The sequence below is a fragment of the Mustela nivalis genome (assembly GCF_964662115.1).
Source record: "Mustela nivalis genome assembly, chromosome: 6".
Lineage (NCBI taxonomy): Eukaryota > Metazoa > Chordata > Mammalia > Carnivora > Mustelidae > Mustela > Mustela nivalis.
Genome location: NC_139025.1, coordinates 100543388 through 100559384, shown reverse-complemented (window position 1 = coordinate 100559384; position 15997 = coordinate 100543388). Strand labels below are relative to the sequence as shown.

General features: G+C 40.3%; 1 long non-coding RNA gene across 1 annotated transcript; it reads left to right on the top strand.

Moving 5' to 3' along the window:
* The first annotated feature begins 86 nt into the window (after positions 1-86).
* On the top strand, positions 87-2718 carry LOC309867916. The gene is made up of 2 exons (XR_014313400.1): positions 87-280; positions 2347-2718. It is a non-coding gene; the product is annotated as an uncharacterized lncRNA (long non-coding RNA).
* The last annotated feature ends 13279 nt before the right edge of the window (positions 2719-15997 follow it).

Genomic DNA, 15997 nt, shown 5'->3' with positions numbered 1-15997 from the left:
CTTGGGCGGAGCCCGCGGGACCCGCCTACCAGCGCCCCCCAGGTGCCGCCCGCCTGCGTTCGTTCCTGCCTTTCCGGGGTCCTGCCTTTCCGGGGTCCCGCCTTCCCTCCGCACCGCGCCCGCAGCTTCCGCCTTGCGGAATTCTTTAGAGGAGGTGGACTTTACTTACTTGAAGCTCATTATTTGTAACTCTCTAGGCAGTTGAGAGTTTGGGGAGAGGTTTGTTTTCTAGAAAACTGGCTTGTGGATGGAGCAGAGAGAATAGAGCCGAAAGAATTTGGTAAGAAACTACCGATTCTTCAGAGTTAATAACAATTCCTTGAACACTGAGTTTTATTGTTTATTGAATAATGAGCTGAGAAAAGAGGTGGTAAAGAGTTAAATAACCCATTATATGTTAACTTAAAATGGAAAAAAAGGAGTTATGACACAAAATGTAAAAAATTTTACAAAAAATGTAAAAAATTGCGTTTAATTTTAATTTTTATTGTTATTATTTTTTTTAAGTGAGTTAAGGGGGCCCTGACTGGCCCAATTCATAGGGCGTGCGACTCTTCATCTCAGGGTAGTTAAGTTCAAACCCCACTTGGTAGAGTTTACTTTAAAAAAGTGAGTCCAAATACATTCGTATTTACTTATATTCCCGCACATACACACAAGTGAGGAAAATAAATATATAACTAATACCTGTGGGGATGGGAACTGGGCATATGGCGTGAGGTGGGTTGGGGACTTAACTCTGTACCTTTTTTTTTTAATTAAGCTTTAGCCCAAAATGGGGTCTGAACTCATGACCCTGAGATCAAGAATCACTCTACCTACTGAACCAGCCAGGAGCCCCTGTACCTCTTTTTTTTTTTTTTTTTAAGATTTTATTTATTCATTTGACACACAGAGAAATCACAAGTAGTCAGAGAGGCAGGCAGAGAGAGAGGGGGAAGCAGGCTCTCCAATGAGCAAAGACCCCAACGCGGGACTGGATCCCAGAACCCCAAGATCATGACCCAAGCCGAAGGCAGAGGCTTAACCCACTGAGCCACCCAGGTGCCCTGTACCTTTTTTGAACATATAAATACATTAGCTATTCAAAAAACAAAAACAGTTATCTGCAGCAAATACAGCATCAAGATTTGACAAACCACGATGAGTAGTGTTTTGCAACATTATTCTACTTTTCTATAACTTGAAGTATTTTAGTAAAATTCTAAAAGAATAAATCATATATGTGAGAAGGATAAGATAAAATAAATTGCAAGCTATATTGTCTAAAATTATGTATGCAAATGTGTACATATACCACATTTTCCTTAATTTTATGATTTTATTTCTATACATTTATTTACATAAAATATGTATAAAATGCATTTACTTATATCTATACATGCAAGATAATATGTGTTAATATTAAGCAATTAAAAAAGTGAACACTGGGGCGCCTGGCTGGCCCAGTCAGTAGAGAATATGACTCTTAATCTCCAGGGTTGTAAGTTTGAGCCCCATGTTGGGTGTAAAGATTACTTAAAAATAAAATCTTTTAAAAAAAGAAAGAAAATTAACATTAATTTGAAAAGGGACTGTCAACTTCAAAAGTCTGAATAACTGAAGCAAAAGGCATTCTTCTAATTATCCAGATAACAGTCTATATTTCACACAAATAAAGTAAATGTAAAAGCACTTAAAGAAATTGAAAATTTATATCTATCTCCTCACCCACCCCCACATCAAAAAGCCCAGAGCAGAAGCTCTGAGGGTTTGAACCTCAGTTCCATTATTTACTACTTAGTGACCTTGGACTCTGCTTCCGTTTTCTCAGTATTACTAACAGAACCTACTAAATAGGATTATGAGGAGGATGAAATTATAGTACTTAGTGTTACCCTTTATTATCCATATAATTTTTAGAATATTTGACCCTTTGAGAAAATGTAAATACTTTAGCAAGTCATTTGTGGGCCCATGTGAATATAACTACCATTGACTTCACATATTATTGTCAAAGACTAATTGTCTCTTTTGTTCATATGTGAGGAATACTAGAAGTATATTTTCTGTAGCAATTTTGCCAGAGGTATAAAGATATATTTCCCATGGACCATATCATTAGCACATTTTAAAAATAGCTTAATGGTCTTTTGTTTGTTTTAAAGATTTTATTTTAATCTCTGCACCCAACGTTGGGCTCGAACTAAAAACCCTGAGATCAAGAGTCACATACTCTACTGACTGAGCCAGCCAGGCACCCCAGGAGTTTAATGTTTTTAAAAGTGAGTAGTATTAAAGGAAAAAAATCAGACTGTTAAAGAGCAAAGGTTGAGTATGGAGTGTAAAAGTTTCTCTGGCAAGCAGAGAACCCACCCAGTCCAGAGATGAGTTTTGAAAAAAGAGGAATGGAGTACATCTTTTACAACCAAAAGACTATGAACTATTTCCATCTCACATTAAAAAAGGGAAACCTCAGATTCTTATTGACTGGTTGGTGTTATTTGGATTTAACACTTAGGTGAGTGCTGGGCTGGCTGGTGGTAGTGGTCTGCTGTGTATCTGGGGACTACATCTCAAGACTATGGCATCTATTTGTCCCTGGCTTGTACATGACATGCCCAAGTTGAGATCGTATCACCTAACCAGGGCTACATCAGCATTAGCAATTAAGGTGGCCAAGGCCAGGAATAATAAAATCAGATCTGATTCAGCCAGAAATAACAGAAAAAAAAACCCAACACACAGAAACTATAATAAACTGAAATAGCAATAAGCAAAATAGAAAGCTTATTTGTTTCTCATGTATAAGAAATCTGGAGGGGGATGGCTGGGTGACTCAGTCGGTTAAGCATCTACCTTTGGCTCTGGTCATGATCCCAGGGTCCTGGAATTGAGTCCCAACAGCGGGCTTCCTGCTCAGTGTGAAGCCTGCTTCTCCCTCTGCCTGCCTCTTCCCCTGCTTGTGCTGTCTCTCTCTCTAACAAATAAATAAATAAAATCTTAAAAAAAAAAAAAAAAGGAAAAGAAAAGAAATCTGGAGGTAATGAGTTGGAAAGGGATTTCATGGTGTTAGGAATCCAGACTCCTGTCTTCTTCCTTTACCACATAAGCATCTCATTCTCAAGTTCACCTTATTGTCCAAGATGGCTTCTAGCACTCCAGCTGCATTCCACTCAGTAGGAAAGAGGAACAAAACAGTACATTTTAAGAACATTTCCCAGAAGTTGCATACAATTCCGTTTACATCTCATTATGCGGAACGTAATCACATGGCCACACACAGCTGCAAAGGAGACTGAGAACATAATCTTTATTGTTAGTGGTCATGGCCCAGAAAAAATTTAGGGTTTGTGTTACTGTGGAAGGGGTAAAAAGATGTTGGGGGACATAGCACATTGCCTCAAATAACAAAATAGAAATGATAAGACTAATACGTACAATTTTGGGATAGTTCCAAGAATATTTAAGAACATGAATAGCTAGTACTTTCACAATAATGCACACAAACAATTCTCAGTATAAGAAGACTTAAATCACTGTGCATTGTGCTATGCATTTTGGAATCTTTCCTAGAATACATTTTTTTTTTTAAGATTTTATTTGAGAGATCACAAGTAGGCAGAGAGGGTGGGGGAAGCAGGTCCCCCGCCGAGCAGAAAGCCTGATGCGGGGCTCGATCCCAGGACCCTGAGATCATAACCTGAGCCGAAAGCAGAGCCTTTAACTCACTGAGCCACCCAGGCGCCCCACCTAGAATACATTTTTAAGCCACATTATCAGCTCTACTAAGAACTTAAAAGTCTGACATGATCAAATCACTTTATTGCTCTGAGCCTGTTTGCTCTTCTGTAATACAAAAGGTGTGGATTATTTGACCCCCAGGGTACTTTTTTTTTTTTTAAGATTTTTATTTATTTATTTGATAGAGATCACAAGTAGGCAGAAAGGCAGGCAGAGAGAGGGGGGGAAGCAGGCTCCCCGCTGAGCAGAGAGCCCAATGTGGGGCTTGATCCCAGGACCCTGAGATCATGACCCGAGCCGAAGGCAGAGGCCTAAACCACTGAGCCACCCAGGTGCCCCGACCCCCAGGGTACTTTTTTAATGGAGGACACTGAATAGTAATAAAAAAGGTACCTCTTTAATGCTCTGTGTTTTAGGTTATAAATCAAAAGAGTTAATATAAGATAAACTTTGAATATGCTATGTTTGGGGACTCCCATCTTTTTATGAGTTTATTGTTGAGGTAAAAGTTGAACATTTACCTCTGCAAGGTTCCTTACTTCTAGGTTCCTTACTTCATGGTTCGTTACCAACACTGGTTGCCCTGTTTTCCACAAATGAGTGAGATTTCAGGTCAGAAGAGGGTAAAGTGAAGACAGAGGTATTGCTTGCAATATATTCTGACCACCCCTGCCACACACACAATAACAATTACCACCTTCAAGGGACAGCAGGGCTAGAGGTGCTAGTGGCCACGTTCAGCATCTAGCATCAGTGGTGAGAGTAGAAGTCCACTTTTGCTAAGTAGGTAGAGGCACTTGTACCCAATCATGGACTTACTACCCCCAAGCTTCTGGGGTCTCCAGTGGAGCAGCAGAACAACACAATTTTGGCATTAGTACTGTATAGCTCCCAAGCCATATTTTCTGCCCAGATTCTAGGAGCCATCTGTATCCTTTAACACATTTATTTTCTATTTAAACTAGTAAAAAGATGATACTGGATTCTGTTGTTTGTAATGAAGAACCCCGGCTAACACACATTGACTGACTATAAATGATAAAAGAAAAAGAAAGGTAGAAGACAGTGATGAAGTTCTAGAACCTAGGTGAGGTTCTGTGGGCTGAGGTCCGGAGCCGATGACCAAGAAAGAATTCTTGTCTAGCAGGATTGTGAGCTCTGCAAGTTGACTATTTGCTTATTGTTCATCGCAGTCAGGGCTGCCTGAGGGTTGCTACACATAGGACTGAGGGGGAGCGGATGGAGGAGGGGATACAAGGCGCCAGCTTTGCTTTGTCCTCAGCCAGCCTCGTGCTCCCTCATCAACAGTATACAAGTAAAGGCTGATTTACTTGGAACCCAAAAGTTGATAAGTGCTAGAAGAAAGATGAACAAGAGCTGGAGTAGTCAGGAAAGACTCCTGGAAAGATCTAGAACTTGAACAGAATCTTGGAATCAACTCGGATTTGGATATATGTATGGGAAGTTGCCCTAAGATAAGGAAAGTAGTAGAAGCATAAAAAATGATTATCAAGCTAGGGGCACCTGCCTGGCTCAGTCTGTAGAGCATGTGGCTCTTGATCTCACAGTCTTGAGTTCAAGCCCCATGCTGGGCATGGAGTCTACTTTAAAAAAAAAAAAAAAGGGGTGCCTGGGTGGCTCAGTGGGTTAAGCCGCTGCCTTCGGCTCGGGTCATGATCTCAGGGTCCTGGGATCGAGTCCCACATCAGGCTCTCTGCTCGGCGAGGAGTCTGCTTCCTCCTCTCTCTCTCTGCCTACTTGTGATTTCTCTCTGTCAAATAAATTAATTAAATCTTTAAAAAAAAAAAAAAAAAAGGAGGGACGCCTGGGTGACTCAGAAGTTAGGCATCTGCCGATTCCAGGGTCCTGGGATCTGGCCCTGTGTCTGGCTCCCTACTCAGTGGGGAGCCTGCTTTGCCCTCTCCCACTCCCCCTACTGTGTCCCTCTCTCGTCGTCTGTCAAATAAATGAATAAAATCATTTTTAAAACATTATTAAGCTTCCATAAAGAAACTGATCAACTTGACTCAGATTGTGTTGTTAGGAAGAATGAAAAACAAGAATAGGATAGTTATTTTGAACAGAGGAGTCTTATTACAGATTCCTTTTTTTCATAGCCCCTAAAGATTTTAAATATTATTGGTATATAATTTTTGATACCTCTAAAATAATATATGTAATATTCATGTGTGTTAAAATGCATAATAATGGAATACACACACCTGTCAGCATACCATCCAACCTAAGAACTATTCCTAGCTATATGTCTATCCCTTCTCCCATTCCCCTGAATCTCCTGTCCATCCCACGGAGATCACCACTACCCTGAATTTTACATTTATAATTCCTTTTTTTTTTTTTAAGATTTATTTATTTAATTATTTGACAGAGAGCACAAGTAGGCAGAGAGGCAGGCAGAGAGAGGCAGGAAGCCGGCTCCCTGCTGAGCAGAGCCCGATGCGGGGCTCTCTGGGATCCTAGGATCATGACCTGAGCCAAAGGCAAAGGCTTTAACCCACTGAGCCACCCAGACGCCCCTATAATTCCTCTAAAAGCTATTTTTAGTATGTATGTATAGACCTAAAAATGTAAGCAATATGTTGTTTAATATTGCTTCTTTTTAAGCTTTATACAGCTGAACAAGATGTATGTAATCTGCTTAGGCTTTTCTCACTCTATATTTTGTTCTGTGATGTTTCCATGTTTCATACAGTTGTAGTTTAGAAATTTTTCACTGCTGTATATTACTCTATTATTGGATGTGCCATAATTTATTTATTTTCTTGTCAATAAACATTTGAAATGGTTTGAGCGTTCTGCAACTATGAATAGTGCTGCCATTGAATGTTCTTATATATGTGTCTCACCTATGCATTCTTTTTTTTTTTTTTAAGATTTTATTTATTTATGACAGATAGTGAGAGAGGGAATACAAACACGGAGAGCTGGAGAGGGAGAAGCTTCCAGCTGAGCAGGGAGCCTGATATGGCACTCGATTCCAGGACCCTGGGATCATGACTTGAGCTGAAGGCAGATGCTTAAGGACTGAGCCAGCCAGGCACCTCTCACATACGATATGTTTTGTTACATATGTATTATTATATGCATATTGATTTATATGTATATAAATGTATATAAATCAAAGGAGCAAAGACCTTGAAAAGACAGGTGGAATGGGATCCAGATCACAGAGGGAAGAGATAGCTTTTGATGGGAGGATACAGCATGTCTTTCCATTCTAATATGAAGGATGAAAAGCTTCAACATAGGGTGCCTGGGTGGCTCAGTGGGTTAAAGTCTCTGCCTTCAGCTTGGGTCACGATCTCAGGGTACTGGGATTGAGCCCCACATCGGGCTCTCTGCTGAGCAGGTAGCCTGCTTCCCCGCCACACCCCTGCCTGCCTCTCTGCTTACTTGTGACCTCTGTCTGTCAAATAAATAAATAAAATCTTAAAAAAAAAAAAAAAGAGAAAAGCTTTGACGTAGATGTGTTATTAGGTTTGTGATAGGAAGTTAAGGATTGGAGAGGATGACTGGGTCACTCCATGATGGTAGTTACCCGAATAAGTACAGTGGGAAGAGAAAAGGACAGGGGACTTGAAGTATTTGCAGGAGGTGGTAGAACTTGGACTCTGCACTGAATGGAATAATAACGGGAGGAGACTGAATGAAGACAGAGGCTTAAAGGAAGCTGAGTTTTGATGGTTCCTCAGTTTATTTCCGGGAGAGCTCTTGAGCAAGTCAGCCCATTGTGGTCAAAGGTTGATGTGTCTAAATTTGTAATTTTGAAGACTGTTTGTCATGCAGAAGCCCAGAGTCTCTCTACTCCTGGGTCTTCTTACTCCTCAAAGGTTAAGTACAACTGATTCAGATCACTTCCACTGCCTGTGGAAGTTGAAGGCCCTCCCAAGATTTTTGTAAATACACAGTGACCCCTAGGTCCTCAGGATTATCTGGGCTTCCTAGTGCCTGAATCTCATGTATTATTTCTGTTCTGAACCATTTCAACTTAGGCCCTTTCTCCAGTTCCAACAATAAAAGTCACTCATTTAGTGGGTGTAGACATTCTTGTAGGGTTCCTGGAGAGAGGGTTACATTAAATCTAGCAAAATCCTTATCTTGATGCCACCTTTCTGAATTTCCTCTTTCCTTCCCATCTCCTCTGTTGTAGGTGATATCTGTGTTCTGTCTTCTTAAGTTTGAGACCAAATGACACCTTCAGGATAGGACTGGGAGGCAGTATACATGAGTGCTTACAAGTTCAAGCACTTATTAAAATATAGAATTTCCCACTAGACAGCAACATGCAAAAGAATGAAACTGGACCACTTTCTTATTCTATACACAAAAATAAATTCAAAATTGATTAAAGATCAAAATGTGAGACAGGAAACCATTAAAACCCTAGAGGAGAACACAGGCAGCAACCTCTTTGACATCGGCCAAGCAATTTCTCACTAGATACGTCTCCTGAGGCAAGGGAAATAAAAGCAAAAATAAACGCATGGGACTTCATCCAAATAAAATTTTCTGCACAGAGAAGGAAACAGTCAACAAAACTAAAAGGCGACCTATGGAATGCAAGAAGATATTTACAAATGACATATCTGATAAAGGGTTAGTGATCCAAAATATGTAAAGAACTCAGAAAACTCAAACTCAAAACACCCAAAATGATGTTAACAAATAATCCACCCAAACAATGGACAGAAGATATGAACTGACATTTTTCCAAGGAAGACATACAGATGGCCAGCTGTCACATGGAAAAATACTCAACATTACTCACTATCAGGGAAATGCAAATCAAACTACAATGAGATACGGCCTCACACCAGTCAGAATGGCTAAAATTGGGTGCCTGGGTGGCTCAGTGGGTTGGGCTGCTGCCTTCGGCTCAGGTCATGTTCTCAGGGTCCTGGGATGGAGTCCTGCATCAGGCTCTCTGCTCAGCAGGGAGCCTGCTTCTCTCTCTCTCTCTGCCTCCCTCTCTGTTTACTTGTGATTTCTCTCTGTCAAATAAATAAATAAAATCTTAAAAAAAAAAAAAGAATGGCTAAAATTAACACAGAAACAACAGTTGTTGGCGAGGATGCAGAGTAAGGGGAGCCATCGCCCACTGTTGGTAGGAATGCAAAGTGGCAGCCACTCTGGAAAACAATCGAATGTTACTTAGCCATTAAAAAGAGTGAAATCTTGGGCCTGGGTGGCTCAGTGGGTTAAAGCCTCTGCCTCCAGCTCAGGTCAAGATCTCAGGGTCCTGGGATGGAGCCCCATATCGGGCTTTCTGCTCAGTGGGTGGGGGGGGGGCTGCTTCCCCCTCTCTCTCTGCCTGTCTCACTGCCTACTTATGATCTCTGTCTGTAAATAAATAAATAAATAAATAGTGAAATCTTGCCATTTGCAATGACATGGATAGAGCTAGAGAGAATTATGCTATGTGAAGTAAGTCAGTCAGAGGAAAATACCGTATGATTTCACTCATATGTGGAATTTAAGAAACAAAACAAACAAACATGGGGGGGGGTGCCGGGAAGAGAGGCAAACCAAGAAACAGACTATTAACTGTGAAGAACAAACTGATGGTGACCAGAGGGGAGGTAAGTGGGTTTAAATAGGTGATGGGGGGCGCCTGGGTGGCTCAGTTGGTTAAGCAACTGCCTTCGGCTCAGGTCACGGTCCCGGAGTCCTGGGATCAAGTCCCACATCGGGCTCCCAGCTCCATGGGGAGTCTGCTTCTCCCTCTGACCTTCTCGCCTCTCATGCTCTCTCTCACTGTCTCTCTCTCAAATAAATAAATAAAATCTTTAAAAAAAAAAAGAAACTGCGGCAATGTAAAATTTATAAATAAATAAATAAATAAATAAATAAATAGGTGATGGGAATTAAAGAGTGCACTTTTGATGAATACCGGGTATTGTATATAAGTGATGAATCACTAAATTCTACACCTGAAACTAATATTACACTGTATGTTAACTACCTGGAATTTAAATAAAAACCTGGAGGGAAAAGGTACAGGATTTCTCAAAGAGAAAACTTCTCTCCATAAGAGGACATTAGTGCTATGAATGAAGGTAGTAAAATGTTATTCACCTCCATCCACATAGAACTGAATGGAAATGAAGAGTGATCAGAAAGTATTCCCAAGGTGGGGTGGAGTGGAAGCAAGCACTCAGCCATCTCACACACTGAGACCAACACTATTTGATTTTCATGTTTCATGTTTCCAGTTATTTTTTCTGTGTTCCCAATAGTAAGATATTTTGCAATTCTTAAAATATTTTAAAAAAGAAATACACTTAGGTTATTTTTGACTTTCATAATTTTAAAATATTTTATGCTCAAATACCTCATAGAAGCACTGTCACCAGGTGAGGGAGCTGAGGAGCTGTTCCTTAAACGTCTTCATGAGCAAGGAGTTATGTTTTCAAGATTCAGGGTTGAAGAGGTATTATTTCCCTGGGTGTATTCAAATAACAAAAGTGTCTTAGAACACAAATAACATGAACTACAAAAAGAAATCAATAAATTTGACTTCATTAAAAAAAAAAGTTTGTTCTTCAAAGAAAAAAGACAACCCACAGGCAGGTAAAAAGTGACTGTAAAACATATATTCAACAAAGGACTTATATACTATATAGCATATGTAAAGAACTCTTACAAGTCAACAATGAGACAAGGAACCCAATTCAAAATGGGCAAAAGATTTGAACATTCATTTCCCCAAGGAAGATACGTGGATGTGAAATAAGCACATAAATAAGATGCTCAGTATCACTAATCAGTAGGGAAATGCAGTAATGCCACAACGAGCAGGGCAAAGGGGTGCCAGGGTGGCTTAGCTGGTTGAACATCCGACTCGTGATTTCGGCTCAGGTCCTGATTTCAGAGTTGCAAAATTCAGCCCCGCATTGGGCTTGGCCCTGGGTGTGGCTCCCCACCCCTCCATCTTCCACTCTCCCTCTCTAAAAAGCAAAGCAAAACAAAACAAACACCCCACACACAGTAAGACTAGAATGGCTAAAACTTGAAAAGACCAATCATACAGATACTGACAAAGATGTAGACCAACTGGAACTCTCCCACTACTGATGGGAAATGGAAAATAGTTTAAATGCTATGGAAAATAGTTTAAATGCTTTGGAAAATAGTTTGAATTTTTTTTTAAAGTTAAAATACACCTACTGTATGACCCAGCCGTTTTACTCTTAGGTATCTACCCAAGAGAAATGAAAACATATCTATGTATAGACTTGTACACGGGGACTCCTGGGTGGCTCAGTAGTAAAGGGTCCGCCTTCAGCTCAGGTCATGATCCCAGGGTTTTGGAAACGAGCCCTGCATTGGGCTCCCTGCTGCTGGGGAAGCCTGTTCTCCCTCTCCCACTCCCCCTGCTTGTGTTCCCTTTCTCTCTCGGTCTTCCTCCAACAAAAAAAAAATAAAATCTTAAAAAAAAAAAAAAAAGACTCGTACACAGACGTTCCTAGCAGCTTTATTTGTAATAGCCAAAAAACTTGAAACCACACAAATATCCATCAAAGGGCGAATAGAGGGATGCCTAACTGGCTAAGTCCATGGAGCATGTGACTCTTGATCTTGGGGTTGTGAGTTCGAGCCTCACGTTGGGTAGAGTTTGCTAAAATAAATTATTTTTTTTAAAAAAGGAAAACAAATTGTGGTATATCCATAAAATAGCACACTACTCAGCAATCAATGAACTATAGACAAACACAACAACATGAGTGAACCACAGCAATTATGTTGAGTGAAAGAAGCCAGATGTACAACTCCATTTATATAAAATTCCAGAAAATGCGAACTATACCAAGGCGATGGGCAGATGAGAAGAGGATTCTAAAGGGGTATGAGGTGGGATGCCTGGGTGGCACAGTCCGTTAAGCATCTGACTTCGGCTCAGATCATGATCCCGGAGTCCTGGGATCAAGTTCCACATTGGGTTCTCTGCTCAGTGGGGAGCCTGCTACTTCCTCTGCGCCAGCAGCTCCCACTGCTTGTGTGGGCTCTCTCTGACAAATAAATAAAAGTAAAATATTTAAAGGGGCATGAGGTAACTATTGGGATATGATGGGTGCGTTTTTTGGTCTTGATTATATTGATGGCTTCTCCACACATAACAAAAGTGTTCAAATTTTATACTTTTTTATTTTTAAATTTTTATTTTTTAGTAAGATTTTATTTATTTATTTGACAGAAAGAGACACAGCAAGAGAAGGAACAGAACCAGAGGGAGCAGGAGAAGGAGAAGCAGGCTTCCCACAGAGTGGGGAGCCTGATGTGGGACTCGATCCCAAGACCCTGGGATCATGACCTGAGCTGAAGGCAGATGCTTAAGGACTAAGTCACCCAGGTGCCCTTTTTTCTTTTTAAAAGGTTTTATTTACTTACAATTTTATACTTTTTAAAAGAGATTGATTTATTTTAGCAGCAGAGAGCATGAGCATGATTTGGGGGGAAGCGGGGCAGAGGGAGAGAAAGAAAGAGAAGCAGACTTCTCACTGAGCATGGAGCCCCATGCAGGGCTGGAGCCCCATGCAGGGCTGGATCTAAAGACCCTGAGATCATGACCTGAGCCAAAACCAAGAACCAGATGCTTAACCTATGAGTCACCCAGGGCCCCCAAACTTTATACTGTCAATGTGTGCCATGTATCTTACATGATCAAGTCCCAGTAGATCTATAAAAAATATTCAAAGTATAAGAGATGTTTTTAAGATATAGAAGAAAATACCCTCAATAACATTTAAACTAATTTCATTATAGTCACTGAGTTCTCAGTTTACCAGGGTATCTTTTTTTTTTTTAAGATATTATTATTTATTTATTTGACAGAGATCACAAGTAGGCAGAGAGGCAGGCAGGGGATGGGGGAAGCAAGCTCCCCACTGAGCAGAGAGAGCCAGATGGGGCTCAATCCCAGGACCCTGGGATCATGACCTGAGCTGAAGGCAGAGGCTTAACCCATTGAGCCATCCAGGTGCCCCTCCCCATAGAGATTTTTAAACTAATGCAATGAATCCTATCATGCCGATATACCATAGAATTCTCTAGTTTTACACATTAATTTTTAAGATAATACAGTGAATTACTTTTTTAACACAGAAATCCAAAGAAGGAAACCAAAAATTGTCCATAAGCTTCCCACCTAGGAAATATCTGTTGAGTTTTTGAAGAAAATAAAGTAGTACATTTATATGGACAGAAAAATCAAACAATACAAAAAGATACAAAATAAAAAGTGAAAGTTTTTCTTTCCATTCAGCAAGTCTTTCTACAGGCAATGACTATGGAGGCACCTGGCTGGTGCCTTGTCATAGAGCATGTGACTCTTGATCTTAAGGTCGTGAGTTCATGCCCCCACATTGGTTGTAGAGATTACTTAAAAATAAAATCTTAAAGAAATAATAAATAAAAGGTAATTACTGTTAACAAATTCTTATATAGTTTCTTCTAAGAAAAAAATTGAATTCAATAAAAGATGAGTATAAAAGAATAATTAATTTCTATCTACATCTTATTGTTATGAGTAAAGTTGAAGCAAACATCCCTTTGTACATTAATCTTTGTGCATATCTCTATTTATTTTCCTAAAATAAATTCCCAGGGACGCCTGGGTGGCTCAGTTGGTTAAGCAGTTGCCTTCGGCTCAGGTCATGATCCCAGCATCCTGGGATCGAGTCCCACATCGGGCTCCTTGCTCCACAGGGAGCCTGCTTCTCCCTCTGACTCTGCCTTGCACTCTGTCTGCCTGTGCTTGCTCTCTCTCTCTCTCTGACAAATAAATAAATAAAATCTTTAAAAAAATAAATAAATAAAATAATAAATAAATAAATAAATTCCCAAATTTAGACTGTAGGCATTATGGACTTTACATGAAATTTCTTCTTCTTTTTTTCTGTTAACAGTTATACACTGAGTTTGAATGATATCTAGATTTACCATTTTCTAAGTTTGGCCCCAAATTCACAGAACTCAAAAAAAGTGTGGATCTGTCCAAATATACTGAACTTATATGCCAAATATGTTTTGACATCCCTTGACACTGAAGGTATCAAAATCAGAGAAAATGATATTAGAAAAGGAAAAAAAAAATCACGTGTTGTTATTTATGGCATTACCAACATCTTTAATGTGTTTATAATTGGAGATACTTGGAAATATCACAGCTGGGGGCCCTTGAGTCTCTTGATCTCAGAGTCATGGGTTCAAGCCTCATATTGGGTGTGGAGCCTACAGAAAGAAAGAAAAGAAAGAAAAGAGAAGAGAGGGGAAGAGAAGAAAAGGAAAGGAAAGGAAAGAAAAGAAAAGAAAACATCATAGCCAAACAGACTTACCTGATGACTCTTAAACAAAGCTAATTTGGTGGTGCCTGGCTGGCTCAGTGGGTAGAGCATACACTCTTGATCTCAGGATCTTGAGTTCAAGGTCCACATTGGGCATAGAGCTTAGTTAAAAAACAACAACTATTTTTACCTATCAGCTATTTGGCAAAATACCAAGACTCTTAAAAGATCATTGAACAGGAAATCAGGAGACATGTCCCTGTTCTAACCCTAACTGGTATACCACTGGATCCTCTGAGGCTGTGTGCCCATTTCTAGAAGGGATAAAATGGGGTGATTGGACGCCATGTCTTTTATGGTCCAGCTGAAATTCTAAAAAGAACTCAGTATCCCATTCTCTGTATGCAGAAACCCCAGGTCAGATGCCAGTCTAGGATCTAGTTACAAAGATCTATCTATTCAGGGGCACCTGGGTGGCTCAGTTGGTTAAGAGGCTGCCTTCGGCTTGGGTCATGATCCCAGGGTCCTGGGAGCCAAGCATGGGGCTCCCTGCTCTGCAGGGAGTCTTCTTCTCCCTCTTCCTCTGCCTGCCACTCTGCTACTTGTGCTCTCTTTCTGTCTGTTAAATAAAGTAAAATCTTAAAAAAAAAAAAAAAAGATCTATCTATTCAGAGAAAGCACACACAGGAGCAAGGATAAGGGGCCATTTGGTTTAGTAGTAATTATAATGACACTACATGCTATCATTATAATAACAAAAACAATACTTTGTATTTTATGAGGCTGAACAATTAAAACAGTTGGCACACCACAGAGATTCTTTGCTCCTTGGGAAATACATACAACTCCAAAATACATTGATGTGTCAATAATTATAGCTCAAGATATCATAAAATTTATATAACCCCAGGGCTACATGTCAGGCACAGTTCATTGTTGAAGATGAAACTCTTTTCAGGAAAATTCTCAGCTTTCTGCAAGCTGACCTGGCCTTTAAGCAAGAATGTGAATTATAAAAAGATTGCCAGTCAGATGTTAGGATGGTTATGCCTGTGGAGGCCCTATATACTCTTATATCAGCTCCCAGATCACTGGAGATCAAATGGTCACTCTTCATCTTAAATTTCCTGCTTGTAATCTTTGCTAAGCACTTGGCAGGAAAAGGTGATGCAGGGTTTTTTTGTTGAGTAGAGAAAAGCATGAAAAAAAAGAAAAGAAAAAGGCCAATGATGACAAGCATTCAAATGAATGTCCTAGGAAAGAGATTTGCTTAATCTCAGATCAGATTTGAGAAAAAGAATATCCGGGATCCTGGATTGTGATTCCAAAGGAAGTCCAGACTTCCTTTTCCACAGCTGCCCTGTAGGAAGCTGGTAAGTCCCGGGTATATCTTCTTTCACTGTGCTACCCAAGAGTGAAAAGCAAAGTAGCACATCTCTCGGATGCCAAGCCAGGGTGAGGTCCCTGCCCGCACTCCCCTCCAAAAAAAGCGACAGATCTGACATCCTGTCTGGTTGAAGCCACATCCTTAGAGAGCAATTGCATTGCATCATTCCTCACCTTGCTGAGGCCTCTTTTCCTTTAAATGAAGGGCAAGTGACCATTAAAAGTGGTTCCCAAAATAAACCAGTGGTTTCATTGCATTTGGAATGTCCGACAACCAGAACTGAGGAAGCGGATGTACCTAGTCTGAAGGGGGCGGAGGTGGCTGCGAGGCGGGGGTAGGGTAGTGTGTTACCCTTGGCACTATGACCCTTTGCTCGGTTACTCGGTAGGAACAGCTGCCAAACTCACAGGAGCTTACAAATCTAGACAATGGATTCTATTTCTTAGCTATTTTTTTAAACCATTGAAGAATGAGCCCCACCCTGAACAAATGAATTATAGGCAAAGTTAATGTTGGTAAAATTGGCCTTTGATAACGAATCAGAGTTCACTTTTGGCTAAAGAGTAGGAAACTGTTGTATTAA